The sequence below is a fragment of the Protopterus annectens genome, chromosome 4.part0 (assembly GCF_019279795.1).
Source record: "Protopterus annectens isolate FY-2018-M chromosome 4.part0, PAN1.0, whole genome shotgun sequence".
Taxonomy (NCBI): Eukaryota; Metazoa; Chordata; order Ceratodontiformes; family Protopteridae; genus Protopterus; species Protopterus annectens.
Genome location: NC_056733.1, coordinates 1,106,105,979 through 1,106,129,330, shown reverse-complemented (window position 1 = coordinate 1,106,129,330; position 23,352 = coordinate 1,106,105,979). Strand labels below are relative to the sequence as shown.

At 45.5% G+C, this 23,352-nt stretch overlaps 1 protein-coding gene across 1 annotated transcript in view; it reads left to right on the top strand.

The window, feature by feature from the left end:
• Nucleotides 1-23,352, top strand: part of HDAC3 (histone deacetylase 3) — a 1,027,013-nt gene that overhangs the window by 594,113 nt on the left and 409,548 nt on the right. The gene's annotated exons all lie outside the window — the stretch shown is intronic.

The following is a 23,352-nucleotide window of genomic DNA, read 5'->3' as shown; positions in this document are numbered from 1 at the left end:
GACAAAATTAATGAAGGATTTGGCCAATGTCATTCACCTGTTGCAAGCCTTGGGATACACAGTCAACATTCAAAAGTCAAGGCTAGTACCATCCCAAAGGATAACATTCCTGGGTGCAGAACTGGATACAACAACTCAGATGGCTTTTCTCACAGAAGAAAAACAAAAGCAACTACCAGTCTATTTAATGGCACTAACAACACAAACTCAGCTTACGGCAAGGAAAATCCTTTAAGCCCTGGGTTACATGGCATCCTGCATAATATTGATTCCGCATGCCAGGCTGCATATGAGAAAGTTACAGTGGTACCTAAGGAATGTATGGTCTCAACACAAGCTCAGTCTAGAAGCCCAAATACCAATTATTCCATGCCTGAAGAAAGAATTCCTGTGGTGGGCTCAGGCCTGTCAGATAAACAGAGGATTGCCTTTCCACAAACCACATCCAAGCCAGACAATCACCACGGATGCCTCGGACCTAGGCTGGGGGGCACACATGGAAGACAAGTGTATACAAGGCCTATGGTCCCAAGACCAGTTGAATCTTCACATAAATCTAAAGGAGATGCTGGCAGTGAAACATGCAATCGAGGCATTCAGACCATTCCTCCAACAAGGACACGTGCTGATAAGGACAGACACCACCACAGTTGTGGTACATCAACAAACAGGGAGGTACTCACTCATACCCTCTATGCCGGATGGCAATGGACCTGTGGCATTTGGCCCTGAATCTCAACATTCATCTGCAGGCCAGATTTGTACCAGGAAAAGAAAATTCACTAGCAGACACCTTAAGCAGAACTACCACGGATGCTCACGAATGGATGCTGCATCCAGATATCTTCAGAACCATAACAAAGAAATGGGGAATGCCAGAGATAGACCTGTTCGCCTCCCCACACAACCACCAATTGAAGAAATTCTGCTCAAGAGTATACCACCCACTTGCCTGGAGGGTGGACTCTCTATCCTTCAGCTGGAAAAACCTGACAGCATATGCATTTCCACCTCTTCCTTTGATGTACAAAGTCCTACTGAAGATCAGAGAAGAACAGCCAAAGGTAATTCTGATAGCTCCGGACTGGCCAAGACAACATTGGTACCCGCTTCTGAGAAACATGTCTCGGGCACACTCATGGCCTCTACCTCTATGCCCCTTACTTCTAACACAGAACAACTACAAGACCCTGCATCCAAACTTGAAGACACTGCAGCTAACTGCTTGGAATATCCCATGAAACAAAATCAACCAGATTTATCTCAGAGGGTTAAGGACATTATCCTGGAGGATCGCAGACCCTCCACAAGGAAAACATACTCAGCCAAATGGAAAAGATTCCTCATTTGGAGTGCAGCAAAGGGAGAAAATGTCTCAATGGCAAACATAGCGCACATCCTGGAATACTTAGCAGAACTGTTCCACAATGGCCTGTCTTACTCCTCCATTAAGATTCATGCATCAGCAATTTCAGCAGAGTACAACATGGATCCTCCTGTCTTATCTCACCCTCTACTCAGGCAGTTTTTGAGGGGAATCAAAAACGTAAAGCCTCCAAGGAAGCCACCTCTGCCTGCATGGGATCTCAACTTTGTGCTGGAAAAATTAACACTTCCTCCTTTTGAACCAGCAGCAACAGCAGACTTACAATTCTTATCGTGGAAAACTGCATTCCTGCTAGCAATCACTTCAGCAAGAAGAGTATCTGAGTTACAGGCATTAATGGCAGTACAGCCTTTCCTTATCTTCCATCAGGATAGAGTGTCTCTGAGAACCAATCCTACTTTTATGCCAAAGGTGGTCTCCCGGGTATCCTTGAACCAAGCTATACATTTACCTACATTCTTCCCCAACCCACAGAACAGGGGAGAAAGACTACTACACACTTTGGATGTGCACAGACAACTACGCTACTACCTGGACAGAACTAAAACCAGCAGAAAAACTGACCAGCTTCTGGTAGCATATGCAACAGGAGTGCAAGGAAAAGCAATTTCAAAACAGACAGTCTCAAAATGGATAGGAAATTGCATTAGATTCTGCTACTCTTTTCATGGAAAGACAACTCCTGAAAATATCAGGCCTCATTCCACAAGAGCTACAGCCACCACTACAGCTTTCCTACGAGGAGTGGCTACCAAAGATATTTTAGAAGCTGCTACTTGGAGCTCCGTGCATACATTTGCCAAGCATTATAATCTTCCTTTATACTCCAGATCCCGAGCAGGTTTTGCAACTGCTGTTTTGCAAGGGATCTTAACTACACCATCATTATCTTAGTGCCTCCTCCCCCAGTTTGGCTATGGTATTCTACCCATTTGTTAGGACTGCAGATGCATCCTTGAAGGACATAGTACAGTTTTGTACCTACCATAAATGTAGATGTCCGATAGGTATGCATCTGCAGTCAGGATTACCCACCCTCCTTCCCCTCTGTGGTATTCCTAGGGTACTTACCCCACTGTTAGCTAGCTGGGGGAATCTATTATGGTGTATTTGTTTGTATATATATTTGTATATATATTTTGCTCTCTATTGTTTGGAATTATTTGCATTTATCCAAATTTAGCCTTCCTAGAGGGCACCTGGCATCTGGGGCAAGAAACACTGAGGAAAATGGCGTCGGCTGATGCCTTTATACCCCAGCAGCGATGACGTCGGGTGAAGTGCGACATCAGCCGAGGCCAGACCCAGACTTTGGAATCCGTCCGACCGAAGGGCTGCCTGAGGCAGGACAACCCATTTGTTAGGACTGCAGATGCATACCTATCGGACATCTACATTTATGGTAGGTACAAAACTGTACTTTCCCCCTACTTCACAATCTAGCCAAGGGAATCACTACAAGTTGCCCTACAGCAACTCTCCTCCACCCACACTTGGAGATGTTGTCCCTGACACTGTGGGTGATAAAACTTTTGATCCCATTTAGACACCACTACTCAGAGGACGTGTTTTCAGTCCTGAGGGAGGCCAGGAAACCTACAAGAAGAAGATCATACCTAGCTAAATGGGAAAGATTTGCTAAGTGGTGTCTAGACAAGGGAAGAGACCCTTGCATTTCTGATCCCCCCCCCCCCCAGTTCGTTCTTGTCAACCGATAAAAAGTGAACTTTCCTTTTCTTCACTGAACGTACAACTTTCTGCAATGTCAGCCTTCTTGCCTCTTGATCCCCCCTTGCTATCCAAGCTGTATGTAAACCTCTTCCTAAAAGTGGTGTTGCACATTAGACCTCCAAAAAAGCCTATCCTCAGCCCTGGGACTTTAACTTAATCTTGGAAAAGCTTACCCAACACCCATTCGAACCTGCTGGGACAGCATACCTTCAGATATGTACATGGAAAACAGGCCTTCTACTGGCTATCAAATCAGCCAGGAGGGTTTCAGAGCTGCAAGCCTTAATGGCTTGCCCTCCCACACCACGTTCCACAAGGATAGGGCTATCCTGAGAACTAATCCCTCCTTTATGCCCAAGGTGGTCAATGATTTGTCTCTAAACCAATCTATCCACCTGCCCACCATATTTCCCTCTACCACAAATGATGCGGAGAGGATACTCCTCTCCCTGGATGTACACAGGCAACTAGGATTCTACCTGGACAAAACTAAATCCATTAGAAAATCTAAACAGTTCTTTGTCTCTTTCCATCCCAGAGCATTGGGCAAGGCAGTCTCCAAACAAACCATCGCATGTTAGATCAGGAAGGTCATCTGTCTTTGCTACTCCCACCATGGAAAAAAAAAACAGTGGGAGTAGAGGCCCATTCCACAAGGGCAATGGCCACCTCCTAGGCTTTCCTTAAAGGTCTGTACACTGCTTCCATTATGGAAGTAGCCACATGGTCCACTGTCCACACCTTCACCAAACATTCTGAACTAGACCAAGTCTCCAGAGCATGTGCAGGATTTGCCAGGGCAATCTTACAGGGCTTTGTAGAATCCTCTTCTGCATCCGCCATCGTCTCATCCAACTAAGTTGTGGTACTCTCCCACCACAAGAATACTGCAACATAGGAATAGAAGGACATAGAGTAGTTGTGTAAAATCTTTCCATAACCATAATGTCCTCCTCTTCTGTGTTGCAGTATTCCTTCCCACCTATCTAAAATCCCCTCATTATTCTCATCCAGCATCACCCTGGACCTATCTGTAATACAGAAGGACCCCAGGGTCCCATACCTGACACCACTGGCATCTTCTCCTGCTGGATCTTCTACTCTTCCTGCTGAGCTTCAAGATGTTCTTTCGTGTTTTACTGTTGCAGTCATTACATTTGGGTTATCTGCTTGCAGTAGCCATCAGTCGGCCTGATTAACAAAGTCTTGGATCCTGCGTCGGTTGCTATCTCATCTTCCGTGACGTCAGGTAGTCAGGGGTATAAAAGCATGCAACTGACGCCAGTACGTCGGTCTTCTTGCCGTGCGGTGTCTGAAGCAGTTTGCAAGTGCCGGTCGTCTGACTCCTGAAATTTTCGTTTGCGTTTCAGAACCGAAGTCTTAAACTAAAGCTAAGTACCCCGTTGGGGAAACTTTTTCTTGCTCTAAACCAATGTCAGTAAAAGTAAATAATTGCATTTCTTGTGGAAAGTAAATACCTCATAAAGATTTCCATTCGTACTGTATTCCTTGCCCAGGCCCTGACCACGACGTACCTCGCTGTCTGTTTTTTGCCTTATTTAAACAACAAACTATTCGTTGTCTGTATATTTACGCTTCTAAATATTTTGGTGCTCTGTTCAATTATCCAGATATGTCTTCGGTAAGCCACCTGACTACCGACATTCCAAAAAAAATGCAAAGATAGAGAGACAGGCCGCCTACGTCCAAAGCTGCTGACTACGCTTCTCCTAAGCTAGTCGCCAGTTCACCGGTACTCAGTGAGGTGCTTTCGCAGCCCCTGATACCCTCTACTGAGACCTGTTCGGAGTCCGGTATGCCGCGAAATGCTTCAGCTGTGGAACTGCGGATGTCTCTGCCTTGGATGGGTCCAGAGCCGCTGTGCAGGCATAGGCTTCTGAGGGAGTATTCAGGCTTACTGACTTGCATATTAAAACAATGCCATCTTCTTCGAGGCCTAGAACTCGAACCATGCCTAGAAAACCGACACCCAGACTGCATGGTCAGGCCTCTATGCCTAAAAACAAATAAGAATGGCTGAAGACCTTAATACTTTAATCAGGGGAAGCCAACCTTCCCCCTCTAAGAGACCTAGGACTGAGTTTGCTTATGATACTTCTGAACAGGATTCTGAAATTTCTGTTTCTTCTGATGACAAGGATTTACCCTTATCTACCTATGAGGATTCTGATGCTGAAGACTCTGTTCCCTCTGCTTCCTCTCCAGAGGATTTCTCTTTGGTGAAACCTTGCATACTCGTTGGGAAAGCCAGGATTACTCGGATTCTGAAAAGAGACTTGTGTATTTCTTACTCCTGCCCTAGCACAGGCCTTTAGCTATCCCTCCTGTACTAGACATTGTTGATGCCTTTTCGGAATCTAGCTGGGCCCCTGACTCTACCTCCTGCTCCCAGAAAACCTGATATATATTACAGGGTTCCTGACTCTAGTTCCTTTTTAAAAACCCTACTGCGGATCCTGAGACCATTTCACAGGGACCCAAGGGCATTAAGGCTGCTACTGCCTTACTTCTCCTGATAGAGACTCCAGGGCGCTGGATAGATGGGGTAAGAAGGTATACACTTCTGCAACTTTGGCCATCAGGGCCTTAAACTGCCAGTTTCATATGTTATCAGCAGCATATTATTGGATTGCTTAAACAGAAAATTATGTTGATTCCTGATTGTGCTGAAAATAAGGATTTACAGGATTTAATGCGTTCTTCTGAACAGGTTGGATAAAATACTTTGCAATGTGGTTTTGATTCACTAGAGGCATCTTGCAGGGCTGCTGTCACTGGGTCTGTACTTAGAAGGCATGCTTGGCTTAAGGAGCAATCCTTGCCAGATCATGTTAAAACTAAATTACTGGATGTTCCCTAAAATCAGGATTGCCTGTTTGGCAACAAAGCAGTTGTTATTAAAAAGATTGAGGAAAAACCTAAATCTATGCAAATTGTTAGATTTCCTACAAGTACAACCTCCAAGATTTAATAGGCATTGCCCCTCTAAGAATTGGTCCTTTCCTACCTCTTCCAGGCCTTCAGTCAAACCCAGATCCAGCAGAACACCCAGGCTTCAGTCCCAGGGTACGCACAGGACTAAGCAGTGGGGGGCTCTCACTTCCAAAATCAGGGAGTAGTAAGACTCCCCCTTATGGTAAACTATCTCAATGACTTGACTTTAAAACTTTCAAGCACTTCTCAACTGACTCCTCCTTTAGGGGGAAAGATTGCTCTGCAGGCAAAAAACTGGGAACTCATTACCCTGGACAAATGGGTTTTAAATATAGTTTCCCAAGAATACAGATTTCACTTCCACACGTTACCAACCCCAAACGGTTGGCCAGATCTACCCCCAAATCAGTGGGCATAGGCTCAAAAGCAAGTACTCTTTCTCTTAAGCATAAAAGTTTTTTCACACTGTACCAGAAGAGGAAAAGGGACAAGGTTTCTACTCATGACTTTTCCTGGTACCCAGAAAAGAGAACTCATGGCGTCCTATCCTGGACCTGTCTACCTTATTAAACACCTTTTTGGTGATTCCAAAATTCAAGATGCTAACTCTTCACCAGTTGCTTCCTATGCTGGGCAAAGATACCTGGTTGGCAACACTCTATTTAAAGGAAGCCTACCTGCACATCCCAATCGGGGAATCTTGCAGAAGATACCTACGCTTCAAAGCTGGCTCCATGCACTATCAGTTCTCTTCACTGCCCTTTGGCTTATCTGCTGTGCCCAGGGTATTCACAAAGTGCTTAGCTCCAGTCATTGCATTTGCAGGCAAAGAAATCTTCAAATATACCCATACCTGGATGATTATGTCCAGGCTTTCTGCCTGAATTAGACACTTTTGAATCATCTGGCATTTGTACAAAAGGTGCTAACTTGTCTGGGGTAAACCATAAACGAAAAGAAATCACACCTGGTACCCTGTCAACAAATTAAATCCCTGGAAGCAAGCTTGAATACAACTTCCCAGATGGCTTTCCTCACGCCAGAGAAACAAATTCATTTGACAACCTACTTCAAACTAACGGCCACAAAAACCCTGCTATCTGCAAGGCAAATACTCTGCAAGCCTTGGGGTTCATGGCCTCGTGCATTCTACTAATTCCGTATGCAAGACTACATATGAGGAAACTACAATGGTATTTAAAAAGCCTATGGTGTCGACATTGTCAGGATCTAGAAGCAATGATTCCTATCATACCTTGCCTGCGGTTAGAGTTCCTTTGGTGGGCAGAGGCCTGCCACCACAACAAGGGACTACCATTCACTCTACCCCCTGCTGCCCAAACCCTAAAAACAGACTTCTCAGACTATGCGTGGGGGGCTTACCTGGCAGGGAAGTGCATTCAGGGCAAATGGAACCCAAGTCAAATGCACCTGCATATCAATCAAAAAGAAATGTTAGTTGTACAAAATGCTCTGACAGCCTTCAAGGACCACATTCTTCCAGGACAATTAATGATAAAGACGGACAACACTGCTGTGGTACATAAACAAGCAGGGGAGTACCCATTCTTACCTCCTCTGCAGACTAGCCATGGCTCTGTGGAACACAGCCTTGAGCTACCAAGTGCATCTACAGGCTCAATTCCTGCCAGGTAAACTAAGTACACTGGCAGACGAGCTAAGCAGAAATCTCATGGACCCACATGAGTGGAAACTGGAGCCAAAGGCTTTCAACATGTTGCCAAACAAATAGGGGACCCCAGATATAGACCTGTTTGCCTCCCGCCAGAACTACCAATTGGACAAATTTTTGCACAAGGACTCCTCACAAATAAGCTTGGAAAGTGGATGTTCTGTCCTTCAGTTGGAAAAATCTATCAGTTTATATCTTTCCTCCTCTGCCTCTCTTCTCCAAAGTACTACTAAAGATCAAACGGGACAAACCAAGGACAGTATTGATTGCACCAGACTGGCCACGCCAACACTGGTACCCCCTCTTGCGCAGTGTCACTGCTGGCTCCATGGCACCTGCCTCAGACCCCTACCCTTTTGTCACAGCAGGAGAACCCAGATGATGTTCATCGTACATACAGCTGCAGTCATAACCGATGGGTTCTCCTGCCGTCAGGTGGGTCCTCGGTCGGCCGAATTCCAAAGTCTAGGTCCGGCGTCGGTTGTAGTCGCTTCTTCCCTGATGTCAGTGCGACAGGGGTATAAAAGAACCAGCCGACGCCATTTTCTTCAGTCTTTCTTGCCGCGCAGTGCCCGAAGCAGAAGCAGTTTGCAAGTGCCGGTCGGCCAGCTCCTGAGATTACGAAAATTTGGAAACCAAAGTCTTCTTAAAAGCTAAGTACCCCGTTGGGGAAACTTTTCTTGCCTCAGACCAATGTCAGACAAAGTTAATTGTATTTCTTGTGGGAAGCAAATACCGCATAAGGATTTCCATTCCCTCTGTATACCTTGTTTAGGCCCAGACCACGACGTCTCGGTCTGTCGCTTTTGTGCTACATTCAACAAACGCACTATTAAGCGTCGGGCGGAGTTCGCCCAGCATTATTTTGGGAAAGCATTTAACTATACTATGTCGTCGGATACTCCGACTCCAGTTTTGTCTAAAAAACGCAAAGACAAGGACCGACACGAGGTCCGCGGCCTCTACCAACACCAAGCCAAAGCCGACTATATGTGGTCCAGTTCTCAGCGAGGCCCCTACGCAGCCCCTGACTACCGACGACACTTCTTTGACGGTGTCTCCTGTGCCCGAGGTCGCAGGCTCCTCTGCCCACACCCCGACTACAGATGCCGAAGCCACTCTTGGCATTGAAACTCAGAATGTGGATAGGTCCACCTCCACTCAAGGTGTCTTCAGACCTTCCTCTTCTTTCTCCATCAAGGCTTTCACAAAGTCTAAAGCAACCATGCACTCTGAGACCAGCTACACAGGCCTCATCTCCAGGCCCCATGCCTAAGAAACAGATGCTTAAAATGGCTGAGGATTTAATTACTCTTGTCAGAGGTTCTCAGCCCCCACCGGACAAAAGGCCCAGAGTGGAGGAAGATTCCCCCTCCTCTGATCAAGGCTCCATTATTTCAGAGCACTCTGATGATCAGGAACATTCTTACTCCCCTTTTGATGAGACTGATGCGGAGGAGTCCATCCCTTCTGTATCCCCCCCCCCCCTGAGGATTACTCATTTGGGGAAACTTTGCATACCTTAAGGGAACACTTCCGCTGGGAAGGCCAGGATTATTCAGATTCCAAGAAAAGGCTCAGGGAATTTCTCTTGCTACCTCAGAACAGGCCTCTGGCTATACCTCCTGTCTTGGACATCCTAGATGAGGTTTACTCGGAGGCCTGCCTTAACCTGGACTATCTACCTCGAGCTCCAGTTAAGCCTGACGGGTACTACAGGGTTCCTGACTCGCACCAATTTCTATACAAAAGCCATGCTGCTGACCCAGAAACCATTTCACAGGGCCCCAAGGGAGTTAAGGCCTCCATTGCCAAAAATCCATTGCCTTCCGAGAGAGATTCCAGATCCTTAGAAAGGTGGGGAAAAAAGGTATATACCTCGGCTACCTTATCCATGAGGGCCTTAAACTGTCAGTTTCATATGCTAAAATACCAACAGTTTTTGTTATCACAATTGAAAAGTAAAATGTCACAACCTGAACAACCAGACTTGAAGGAGTTGCAGGATTTGATGCATAGTGCAGAACAAGTGGGCAAGCATACCTTACAATGTGGTTTTGATGCTCTAGAGCCCTCATGTAGAGCTGCTGTTACAGGATCAGTCATACGTAGGCATGCCTGGCTCAAGGAACAAGCCTTGCCTGATCATGTTAAAGCTAAATTACTAGATGCCCCTTCTTCAAAAGGATGTACTATTTGGTGCTAATGCTGAGGAGGTATTAAGGAAAATGGAGGAAAAGGCTAAATCAATGCAAACTGTGAAAGAATTTCTACAGGTTCAACCCCCATGTTTTAGTAGAAATTGGCCTTCCAAAAACTGGTCCTTTCCTGCCACAGACAGACCCCAAAGAGGCAGATACAGGCGCCCGAGGGGCAGAGGACAATCCCAAGGATCGTTTAGAGGCAGACAATGGCAAGCTCCAACACAGAGGTGGCGAGGACAACTCGCAATCTTTCAGAAAGCAAACCCAATGACTTTCCCCTTTGCATGCCAACCAGGTCTCAAATGGCAGCCCCCTTAGGAGGAAAGCTGGCATTATTTTTAAAAAACTGGCATATTGTCACAAAGGACAAATGGATCCTGGACATTATAAATAGAGGCTACAAATTCCATTTTCACACCCTTCCAAAAATGAGAGGCATGCCAAACCTGCCACACAATCAAAGGGCAGAGGCACAAAGGCAAATTGCAGATCTCATAAACATGAAAGCTATTCAAGAGGTACCTACGCACGAACAAGGTTTTTATTCCAGGCTATTTCTGGTGCCAAGGAAGGGAAAAGATTGGAGATCTATTTTGGATCTATCCATCCTAAACACATTTCTACTCGTACCAAAATTCAAGATGCTCACTGTACAGCAACTTCTTCCCATGCTGGGCAAGGAGTCTTGGCTGGTAACATTGGACCTCAAGGAGGCATACCTGCATGTCCCAATCAGACAAAATTGCAGAAGGTACCTCAGATTTCTTGCAGGTTCAACCCATTATCATTTCTCTGCATTGCCCTTTGGCTTATCTACTGCGCCCAGAGTATTCACGAAATGCCTGGCATCAGTAATTGCCTACTGCAGACTTCAAGGGATACAAATATACCTCTATTTGAACGACTGCCTGATCCAAGCACATTCTTCTGAAACATCTGGCTTATGCAATAATGTTATTGAACTCTCTGGGATACACAGTCAACAAAAAGAAATCAAAGCTAATACCCTCTCGGAAGATAATTTTCCTGGGTGCCAATTTGGACACAAACACCCAGATGGCCTACCTCACGCCAGAGAAGCAGGGGCAACTAATTCAATACTTCAGAACACTAGCAAATTGCACCAGGCTGACTGCAAGGAAAATCCTGCAGGCTCTGGGATTCATGGCATCTTGCATCTTACTAATCCCATGTGCAAAGCTGCATATGAGGAAACTACAATGGTACCTGAAAAACATATGGCCTCAACACAGCCACAGTTTGGAAACAATAATACCACTAATTCCATGTCTGCAAAAGGAACTTCTTTGGTGGGCTCAAGCATGTCAAACAAATACAGGTCTTCCATTCAGCAAGCCTCAAACAAATCAAGTCATCACAACAGACGCCTCGGACTACACCTGGGGGGCGCACATGACAGATCGGTGCATTCAGGGCAAATGGTCCCAAAAAGAAAAGCACCTTCACATCAATCAAAAAGAAATGCTAGCAGTAATAAATGATATTATAGCTTTCAAGGACCTTCTACAACCAGGTCAACTATTGATAAGAACGGACAACACCACAGTTATGTGGTACATAAACAGGGAGGAACACATTCTTACCCCCTATGCAGACTGGCCATGTCACTTTGGAACATGGCCATGGGCTTACAAATGGAACTACAAGCACAGTACTTGCCAGGCAAGGAAAACACGCTGGCAGACAACCTAAGCAGAAATATGACAGATCCACACGAATGGAAATTGCATCCAAAAGTTTTTACAGAAATAATCCAAGAATGGGGAAGGCCAGACATGGATCTCTTTGCCTCCCACAAGAATCATCAGTTGACAAAATTCTGCTCAAGGATCTTCCATCCAAAGGCCTGGAGAGTGGACGCTCTCTTTCAGTTGGACATCAATGACAGTTTATGCCTTCCCACCTCTTCCTCTGCTGCCCAAAGCTCTATTAAAGACCAGAGCAGACAGACCAAAGATGATTCTCATTGCTCCGGACTGGCCAAGGCAACACTGGTACCCACTCTTGAGGAGCCTGACGCATTCCCCACCATGGACCCTGCCTCTAATGCCTCTTCTTCTGACTCGGCACAGTTTCAAAACTCTTCACAGCCAGCTAAAAACACTCAGTCTAGCCGCATGGAAGATTCCTTAGCATCACAACAGGCCCTACCTCTCCAAGGAGGTACAGGATGTCATTTTGGAGGCCAGAAGGCCATCAACTAGAAAAGCTTACTCCGCAAAATGGAAACGTTTTTGTGTCTGGAATGAGAAAAAGGGCCAGGATCCTGGAAAACTGAATTTACCTCAAATATTTGGCTGAACTGCTAAGCAGTGGACTTTCTTTCTCCTCCATCAAAATCCATGCCTCAGCCATTTCTGCAGAATACAACACTGATCCACCTATATTCTCTCACCCTCTCTTAAGACAGTTCCTCAGAGGGGCTAAGAATTTAAGGCCGCCAAGGAAACAACCAATACCTGCTTGGGATGTTAATTTAATTCTGGAAAAACTGACCTTGCCTCCCTTTGAGCCAGCTGCCTCATCAGATTTGCAATATTTGTCCTGGAAAATGGCTTTCCTTCTGGCTATCACCTCAGCTCGTAGAGTTTCAGAACTACAGGCTCTCATGGCTGTCCAGCCTTTTATCATCTTCCATCAGGACAGAGTTTCCTTACGAACCAACCCGTCCTTTATGCCTAAAGTGGTATCCAGGGTAGCTTTAAATCAGGCCATACATTTACCTACTTTTTATCCTAATCCTCAAAACAAAGGGAAGAGATTATTACATTCCTTAGACATCCACAGACAAATGCGTTATTATTTGGACAGAACAAAGTCTTTCAGAAAATCAGAACAGCTCTTTGTGGCCTATGCGGTAGGAGCTCAAGGGAAGCCAATTTCCAAGCAGACAATCTCAAAATGGTTAGCCCACTGCATACGCTTTTGCTATTCTTTTCATGGCAAAACTGTTCCTACAGGCATTAGAACTCATTCCACCAGGGCCACAGCCACCTCTGCAGCCTTCCTCAGAGGAGTTCCTACCAAGGATATTTTGGAAGCAGCCACTTGGAGTTCTGTGCATACCTTCTCCAAGCACTACAACCTACCATTATACTCCAAATCTAGAGCAGGCTTTGCCACTGCAGTCTTGCAGGGCATTTTGGCTCCTCCTAGTTCCACCTAGTGCCTACCACCCCTTTCTTAGCTTTGGGATTCTACCCATCTGTTATGACTGCAGCTGTATGCACGATGAACATAGTACAGTTTTGTACCTACCATAAATGTAGATGTTAGAGTGCTAATACAGCTGCAGTCCAGGTTTCCCTCCCTCCTTCCCCTCTTGGGACAGGCCTATAGGCTAACATATCCTCATACAACCTGATTGGGGTGTTTATTTATGATGTATTTGCTTGCAACTACTGTATTTTGATTATATTACACTGCATTATCACACAAATTTATGTATTGCCTTCCTTCTGGGGGCACCTGACATCTGGGGCAAGAAAAACTGAAGAAAATGGCGTCAGCTGGTTCTTTTATACCCCTGTCGCACTGACGTCAGGGAAGAAGCGACTACAACCGACGCCGGACCTAGACTTTGGAATTCGGCCGACCGAGGACCCGCCTGACGGCAGGAGAACCCATCTGTTATGACTGCAGCTGTATTAGCACTCTAACATCTACATTTATGGTAGGTACAAAACTGTACTTTCTTCGTGTTTCACTGTTGCAGTTATTACATTTGGGTAATCTGCTGGCAGGTTGCTTTCAGTCGGCCTGAATAACAAAGTCTTGGGTCCTGCGTCGGATGCGGTCTCCTCTTCCATGACGTCAGGTCATCAGGGGTATAAAACATGCAGCCGATGCCATTTTAATCATTCTTGCTGCGCGGTGCCCGAAGCAGAAGTAGTTTGCAAGTGCCGGTTGGCCGACTCCTGAAATTTTTGTTTTAGAGTTTCAGAACCGAAGTCTTCAAACTAAAGCTAAGTACCCCGGTTGGGGAAACTTTTTCTTGCTCCTTACCGATGTCAGTAAAGGTTAATAATTGTATTACTTGTGGGAAGCAAATATCTCATAAGGATTTTCATTTGTACTGTATTCCTTGCCTAGGCCCTGATCACAACGTGCCTTGCTGTCGGTTTTGTGCTAAATTTAACCAACGCACTATTAAGCGCCTGTATATTTTTGCTTCTAAATACTTTGATTCAAGATTTAACTGTCCAGAAATATCATCAGTTAGCAATCCGACTACTGGAATTCACAAAAAACGCAAGGAAAAAGACAGACCGTCTAGGTCCAAAACCGACGAAGCTTCTCCTAAGCCAGTCGACGGTTCGCCAGTACTCAGTGAGGCGCTTTTGCAGCCCCTGATGCCCACTACTTCTGAGTCGCAGGCCTCTACCGAGACCCATTCGGAGTCCATTATGCCCGAGATTCTCCAAGTATTGAACCCGCAGATGTCTGTCCCTTGAATGGGTCCGGAGCTGCTGAGCAGGCACCAGCTTTTGAGGGTGTTTTCAGGCCTCAACATTTGTATATTAAACCAACACCATCATCAAAAACAAAGCCAAAACCTACTTCTGTGTCTAAAAAACCGATGCATGAGCCATGTGTGTAGGCCCCTATGCCTAAAAAACAAATTATCAAAATGGCTGAGGATTTAATTACCTTGATCAGGGGTTCCCAACCCCCCCTGCTAAAAGGCCCTAGACAAGGCACTGATTATGAATCTTCAGATCCGGTTTCTGTTTCTTCTGATAACTTTTCTGACCAGGAATTTTCTATACCACCTTATGAGGACTCTGCAGAGGAATCCATCCCTTCTGCTTCTCCTCCTGAGGATTTTTCTTTTGGAGTGACTTTGCATATTTTAAGGGAATATTTTCATTGGGAGTCAGGACTTTTCAGAATCCAAAAAGAGGCTTAGGGATTTTCTTCTTCTTCCTCAGCAAAGGCCTTTGGCTATACCTCCTGTTTTAGACATTGTTGATGGTGTTTTCTCAGAATCCAGCATGGCTCCTGATTCCCTGCCTCTGGCTCCTAGTAAGCCAGACGGATATTACAGGGTTCCTGACTCCCACAAATTTCTTTTCAAAAATCCTGCTGCTGACCCTGAAACTGTTTCTCAGGGTCCCAAGGGTGTTAAGGCTTCTACAGCCAAAAATCCTACCCCTTCAGATAGACTCCATGGAGCTGGATAGATGGGGTAAGAAGGTTTATACGTTTGCAACCCTGGCAATCAGGGTTTTAAACTGCCAATTTCATATGCTTAAATATAAACAGCATGGTATGGGCTTACTGAAACAGAAAATTGTTGATTTCTGATTGTGTGGAAAATAGTTACAGGACTTGTTGCATTCAGCTGAACAAGTTGGAAAGCATGCTTTGCAATGTGGTTTTGATTCCTTGGAGGCCTCTTGCAGGGCCGCCGTAACTGGATCTGTGATGAGAGGTCATGCTTGGCTCAAGGAGCAAAATCTACCTGATCATGTTAAAGCTAAATTGTTGGATGCTCCTTTACAGCAGGACAGTCTGGTAGTAAGGTAGAAGAGGTTTTAAAAAAGATGGAAGACCAAGCTAAATTTATGCAAACTGTAAAAGATTTCTTGCAAGTGCAGCCACCCAGGTTCAGTAGGCACTGGCCTACTAATAATCGGTCCTTTCCAGTGTCCAACAGAGCCGCTCAGGTCAAACCCAGATGCTCCAAAGGCTCCAGGTTTCAGTCACAAGGATCTTACAGGACAAAACAATGGGATGCCTCCACCTCCAAATCAGGAGGTAGCAAAGCACCACCCTACAGTAAACAGACTCAATGACTTTCCTCTGCCATCTCCAAGCACTTATCTTTTGGCAGCCCCTTTCAAGGGAAAACTAGCACTTCATGCTCAAAATTGGCATCTAATTACCCAGGACAAGTGGGTCTTAAATATAGTATCCCAGGGGTACAAATTTCATTTCCACACGTTGCCAATTCCAAACGGATGGCCAGATCTGCCACCAAATCAGTGGGCAGAGGCCCAGAAACAAGTCATGTCCCTCATGGATATGGAGGCTATTCAACCAATACCAGAAAAGGAAAAAGGGCAAGGGTTTTATTCAAGACTTTTCCTGGTACCCATAAAAGACAAATCATGGCGTCCAATTCTGGACTTATCCATTCTAAATACTTTCCTGGACATTCCAAAATTCAAGATGCTGACTCTACAACAGCTGCTGCCTATGCTAGGCAAGAATGCCTGGTTGTTAACTCTAGACTTGAGGCATACCTGCATATCCCAATCAGGGAATCTTGCAGAAGATACCTCCACTTCAAAGCAGACTATTTGCATTAACAGTTCTGTGCACTGCCCTTTGGCTTATCTACTAGACCCAGGGTCTTCACAAAGTGCCTGGCACCAGTAATTGCACCAGTAATTGCATTTTGTTGACAAAGAAACATTCAAATTTATCCATATCTGGACAATTATCTCATTCAGGCAGAGGACAAGGACACTCTTCAACATCTGGCGTTTGTAAAAAGGCTTCCAACATGCCTAGGGTACACCATAAATGAAAAGAAATCACAACTGGTACCCTCTCAAATAATTACATTCCTGGGTGCAAGCTTGATTACAACTGCCCAGATGGCTTGCCTCACGCCAGGCAAACAAATTCAATTAACATACTTCAAACAAGTGGTAACAAAAACCCAGCTATCTGCAAGACAATTCTGCAGGATTTGGGGTCATGGCATCCTACATTCTAATTCCATATGCAAGACTGCATATGAGGAAACTTCAATGATACCTAAAAAGCTTATGGAGTCAACATTGTCACAACCTGGAAACAATGATTCCTCTCATTCCCTGCCTGCAACAGGAGTTACTTTGGTGGGCAGAGGCATGTCACCAAAACAATGGACTGTCATTTATTCTACTCCCTGCCACCTAAATCCTGACTACAGACTCGGACTATGCTTGGGGGCCCCGTCTGGCAGGGAGATGCATTCAGGGCGAATGGACCCCAAATCAAATGCATCTACATATCAACCAGAAAGAAATGCTAGCTGTACAGAATGCTCTGACAGCCTTCAAGGACTTCCTTCATCCAGGACAATTACTGATAGATGGACAACACCACAGTTGTGGTACATAAACAAGCAGGGGGGTACCCACTCCTACCCCCTTTGCATACTAGCCATGGCCTTGTGGAACACAGCCTTGACTTACCAAATGCATCTTCAAGCTCAATTCCTGCCAGGAAAGCAAAATACTCTGGCAGATGACCTAAGCAGAAATCTTATGGACCCACATAAATGGAAACTGGATCCACAAATCTTCAGCATGTTGACATGAAAATGGGGGAGCCCAGAGATGGATCTATTTGCCTCGCCCCAAAACTAAGTTGGACAAATTCTGCACAAGAACTAATCGCAAAAAAGCTTGGAAAGTGGACGCTCTATCCTTCAGCTGGAAAAACCTATCAGTCTATGCCTTTGCCCCTCTGCTTCTGCTCTCCAAGGTCTTACTAAAAGTCAGACAGGAAAAACCAAAAATGATTCTGATTGCTCCGGACTGGCCTCGACAAGCACTGGTACCCGCTTCTTAGAAATGTCACACCTTCCTCCATGGCATTTGCCTCAAACACCTCATCTATTGTCTCAGCAGAACTATCAAATTCTGCACACTCTGCTCCAAACTCTGAATCTTGCAGCATGGCTAATAAACTAATTTCACCAATCACATCTCTCAGTAAACCTGTGATGGATGTCATTTTGGGAGGCTAGAAGGCCCAGTACTAGAAAATCTTATGCTGATAAATGGAAGAGATTCTTTGCTTGGAACCAAGCACAAGGAATGAGCACAGCAAAGCCTGATATCCCTCAGATTTTGCAATATTTAACTGAGATGCGTCAAAAGGGCCTGTCTTTTTCTTCAATAAAAATCGATGCCTCTGCCATCTCTGCTCATTACAACACAGAGCCTCCTTTCTTTTCTCACCCCCTGCTAAAGCAGTACCTCGGAGGGGCCAAAAATTTAAGACCTCCCAGGAGAGCACGGACTCCTGCATGGGACCTCAATTTTGTGCTGGAAAAACTCACTCTACCTCCTTTTGAACCAGCTGCTACTGCGGACATAATTTCTTTCTTAGAAGACGGCCTTTCTTTTAGCAGTCACTTCATCTAGAAGGGTTTCAGAACTACAGGCCCTCATGGCAGTGGAGCCTTTCATTATCTTTTACCTGGACAGGGTGGCCCTCAGGACCAATCCTTTTATGCCCAAGGTGGTATCCAGTGTGGCTCTTAACCAGACCATTCACCTGCCAATTTTTTTCCCAAATCCGCAGAACAAGGGGGAGCGAATTCTGCAGTCATTGGATGTACACAGACAACTTAAGATTCTACTTAAACAGGACAAAATCTCAAAGTCTGAGCAACTACTGGTGGCATTTGCTGCAGGAACAGGGGGAAGGCTATATCAAAGCAGACTATTTCAAAATGGATAAGCTGTTTTATTTGTTTCTGCTACATGCACCATGGTAAACCTGTGCCCAAGGGGATCAGATCCCATTCCACCAGGGCTGCTTCTACTTCTGCAGCCTTTCTCAGAAGGGTTCCTACCAGAGACATTCTAGAAGCTGCTACTTGGAGTTCAGTTCATACGTTCACAAAACATTACCATTTACCTATTTTCTAAATCCAGGGCAGGCTTTGCCACTGCAGTCCTGCAGGGCCTTATAGCTGCTCCTAATGCTGTTTAATTCCACCCTCCCTTCCATAGCTTTAGGATTCTACCCAAATGTAATGACTGCAACAGTGAAACACGAAGAACATAGTTCAGTTGTGTACACTTACCATAATTGTAGATGTTGGAGTATATTTACTGTTGCAGTCAGGGTTAACCACCCGCCAGCCCCCTTTCTTCTCTATTATACCTCTTCTTTCCTTCACTATGCTCAAAAGCCTTTGTGGTGTATTTGCTTTTAGTTGAAGGTAATTGTTTTGTGTTCTAAAATACATGAGCATATATATATATATATATATATATATATATATATATCTATATATATATATATATATCTATATTTGCTCCCGATTTGGGGGGCACCTGACATCTGGGGCAAGAAAAACTGATTAAAATGGCGTCTACTACATGTTTTATACCCCTGACAACCTGACTTTATGGAAGAGGAGACTGCATCCGACGCAGGACCCAAGACTTTGTTATTCAGGCAGACTGAGGTCAACCTGCCAGCAGATTACCCAAATGTAATGACTGCAACAGTGAATGCACTTGAACATCTACATTTATGGTAAGTCTACACAATTGCACTTTTCTGCACCCTCAGCTTCAAACCCTGAACCTGGCAGCCTGGCTGATTACCTAAACTCTCCATTGCCATCCCTCAGTAAACAAGTGTTGGATATCATTTTGGAGGCAAGGAAGGCCAAGTACTAGAAAATATTATGCTGACAAATGGAAAAGATTCTGTGCCCGGAACCAATCTGAAGAGATGCACACAGCAGCGTCCAACTTACCTCAGATTCTTCAATACTTAACTGAGGTGCTTCATAAGATCCTTTCTTTTTCCTCCATCAAAATTTATGCCTCAGCCTTTTCTGCTCACTATAACACAGAACCACCCCTCTTCTCTCATCCACTGCTCAAGCAGTTCCTCAGAGGGACCAAAAACTTAAGACCACGCAGGAGAGCCCCTACTCCAGCCTGTTGCCTTAACTTTGTGTTACAGAAACTGTCTTCCTCCTTTTGAGCCAGCGGCAAGTGCAGATTTAAAATTCCTTTCTTGGAAAACAACGTTCTTTTTAGCAATCACTTCAGCAAGAAGGGTGTCTGAATTGCAGGCCCTTATGGCAGTGGAGCCTTTCATCTTCTTTCATGCGGACAGGGTGTCCCTCAGAGCCAATCACACCTTCGTGCCCAAGGTGGTATCCAGTGTGGCTCTTAACCAGTCCATTCATTTGCCAGCCTTCTTTCCAAATCCACAGAACAAAGGGGAACTGATACTGCACTCCTTAGATGTGCACAGACAACTTAGATTTTACTTGGACAGGACTAGACCTCAAAGAAAATCTGAACTGCTGGTGGCATTTACTGCAGGGGCAGAGGGGAAGGCTATTTCAAAGCAAACCATTTCTAAATGGATAGGACATTGCATTCATTTCTGCTACAAGCACCATGAAAAACCTGTCCCACAGGGGAATTAGACCCCATTCAACCAGGGCTGCATCTACCTCTACAGCCTTCTCAGAGGTGTCCCTACCGGGGACATCCTAGAAGCTGCTACTTGGAGTTCTGTATATACTTTTCACCAAGCATTACCATTTGCCAATTTTCTCTAAATCCAGAGCTGGCTTTGCCAGTGCAGTCTTGCAGGGCCTTAGCTGGCCCTAATGCTATCTAAATTCCTCCTCCTATCCTTAGCTTTGGGAATTTACCCAGATGTGATGACTGCAGCAGGGAAACACGAAGAACATAGTACAGATGTCCTTCAAGGATGCATCTGCAGTCCTTACATATGGGTTGTCTTGCCTCCGGCAGCCCTTCGGTCGGCCGGATTCCAAAGTCTGGGTCCGGCGTCGGCTGATGTTGCCCTTTCCCCGACATCAGAGCGGCTGGGGTATAAAAGCGTCAGCCGACGCCATCTTCCTCAGTCTTTCTTGCCGCACGGTGCCCGAAGCAGAAGCAGTTCGCAAGTGCCGGTCGGCCAGCTCCTGTGATTTCAGCTACCGAAGTCTTCAAAAAAGCTAAGTACCCCGTTGGGGACTCTTTCTTGCCTCAGCCGATGTCAGATCAAACGGTTAAAGTTAATAATTGTTTAAATTGTGGGAAACAAATACCTCATAAGGATTTCCACTCTTACTGCTTACCTTGCCTAGGCCCAGACCACGACATCTCGGCCTGTACAGCCTGTGCTTCTTTCAATAAATGCACTCTTAGGCGTCGGGCAGAGTTTGCAGAGGAATATTTTGGGCAAATTTACTGTTATAAAATGCCGTCGGAGCTTCCGACAGCTCATTTACCCAAAAAACGTAAGGAAAAGGACCGACACGTGGTCCGCGGTTTCGGCCGACTCCACGCCCAGGCCTTCCGCTAGTGTCTCGGTCTCTGCTGAAACCGAATCTCTACCGGTTCCGACCGACGACACCGCAACGGTACCTCGGTGCGGAGGCCTCCACTGGATCGGTCTTAGAGTTACCTTCTGAAACCGGTGCTCCGGAGATATCAGACACCATTTCTGTGGATACATCCACCCCAGCACGTGGGGCAGCCAGGCCTCCTGTATCCATGTCCATTAAGGCTTTTACTCATGCTAACGCTGCAAAACAGCTAAAATCTCTCCCTCCCAAGGCTATTCCTCAGGGATCCTCTACAGGTTCACAAATTTTGAGCTTAGCTGAGGACCTTATCTCCTTAATCAGGGGCTCTCAGCCGCACCCAGACAAGGGCTCTCAACCACCTCCAGGCAAAAGGCCCAGGGTCAAGCAGACAGATCCGCAGTCCTCTGATGAGGCCTCAGATGACTGCCCTTTCAGATTACCAGGAGGAGGCCTTTCCGGCCTACGAGGATTCTGATGCAGAGGAATCTATTCCCTCGGCCTCCCCCCCTGAAGAGTTGTCCTTTGGGGAAGACCCTTCACTCCATGAGAAAGCATTTCAAATGGCAAGACCAGGAATTTTCTGATTCCAGGAAGAGGTTAAGGACTTTTTTGCATCTACCTCAGCATAGACCTTTGGCTATCCCTCCTGTTTTAAATGTAATAGAAGATGTGTACTCAGAGTCTAGTATTTCCCCAGACTCCCTTCCTCCGGCTCCTGTCAAACCCGACCGGTACTACAGGGTCCCGGACACACATCTATTCCTTTACAAGGGCCACTCGGCTGACCCTGAAACTATTTCCCAGGGGCCTAAAGGGGTTGCAACCACCACTACCAAGAACCCCCTTCCTTCTGAAAGGGAATCCAGGGCTTTAGAGAGATGGGGTAAAAAAGTATACACTTCATCCACTCTATGAGAGCATTGAATTGTCAGTTCCATATGATACAGTATCAAGAATATCTGTTAGATGAATTGCATAAAAAGCTGTCCTCACCTGAACCCCTAGATCGCAAGGCGCTTCAGGATCTGGTGCATAACTCCCAGCAGGTTAGCAACCATTTCTTACAGTGTGGTTATGATGCATTGGAAGCTTCATGTAGGTCAGTAATGACAGGTGCAGTAATACGTAGACATGCTTGGCTGAAGGAACAAACACTGCCAGATCATGTTAAAGAAAAGCTTCTGGATGCACCACTGGAAAAACAAAAGTTATTTGGTTCCACGGCTCAAGAGGTCTTAAAGAAATTTGAGGAAAAGGCTAAATCAGTATAGACAGTCAAAGATTTTCTCCAGGTCCAACCACCAAAATTCAGCAGAAATTGGCCTTCTAAGAATTGGTCCTTTCCAGACACAGACAGATTTCAAAGAGGCAAGAACAGGCGTGCCAGAGGTAGAGGCAAGCTAGAGGCTCCTACAGAGGACGTCAATGGCAGCCTCCTAACCAGAGAGGTAGTGCAGGACCCACAACTGCTGCACAAGGACAAACTCAATGACTTGACTTTGACCCCGCCAACCAGGGCTCAATTTGGAAACACCTTTGGGCACAGGGCTCAATTTGGAAGCACCTTTGGGCAGAAAGCTATCTTTATTTTCAGAAAATTGGCACAGTATTACAAGGGACAAATGGACACCGCAAATAATAGACAAAGGATACAGATTCATTTTCATACATTACCGAAAAGACAAGGCATGCCAAACCTGCCACCGAATCAAAGGGCAGAGGCTTTCAAGCAAATTTCCAACCTACTGAAAATGAAAGCTATAGAAAAGGTTCCTCTCACAGAACAAGGCCAAGGATTTTATTCCAGACTATTCCTTGTCCCAAGAAAAGAAAAACAATGGAGGCCTATTCTGGACTTGTCCGCACTGAATACTTATCTCATTGTGCCAAAATTCATAATGCTGACCCTACAGCAACTCCTTCCCATGCTGGGCAAGGGGTCCTGGCTGGTAACTCTAGACCTCAAGGAGGCATACCTGCATGTCCCTATCAGACAAAGTTGCAGAAGACACCTCAGATTTCTTGCAGGTTCAGAGCATTATCAATTCTCAGCATTGCCCTTTGGCTTATCTACTGCACCCAGAGTATTCACGAAATGCCTGGCATCAGTAATTGCACACTGCAGACTTCAGGGGATTCAAATATACCCATACCTGGACGACTGCCTTATACAAGCGGACAGACAACAAACATTGGTAGACCACTTGAATTATGCCATCCACTCATTCACCTGATGAACTCACTTATCAAGCGGGAACAGAAAATTTTAAAAAAAACCCCC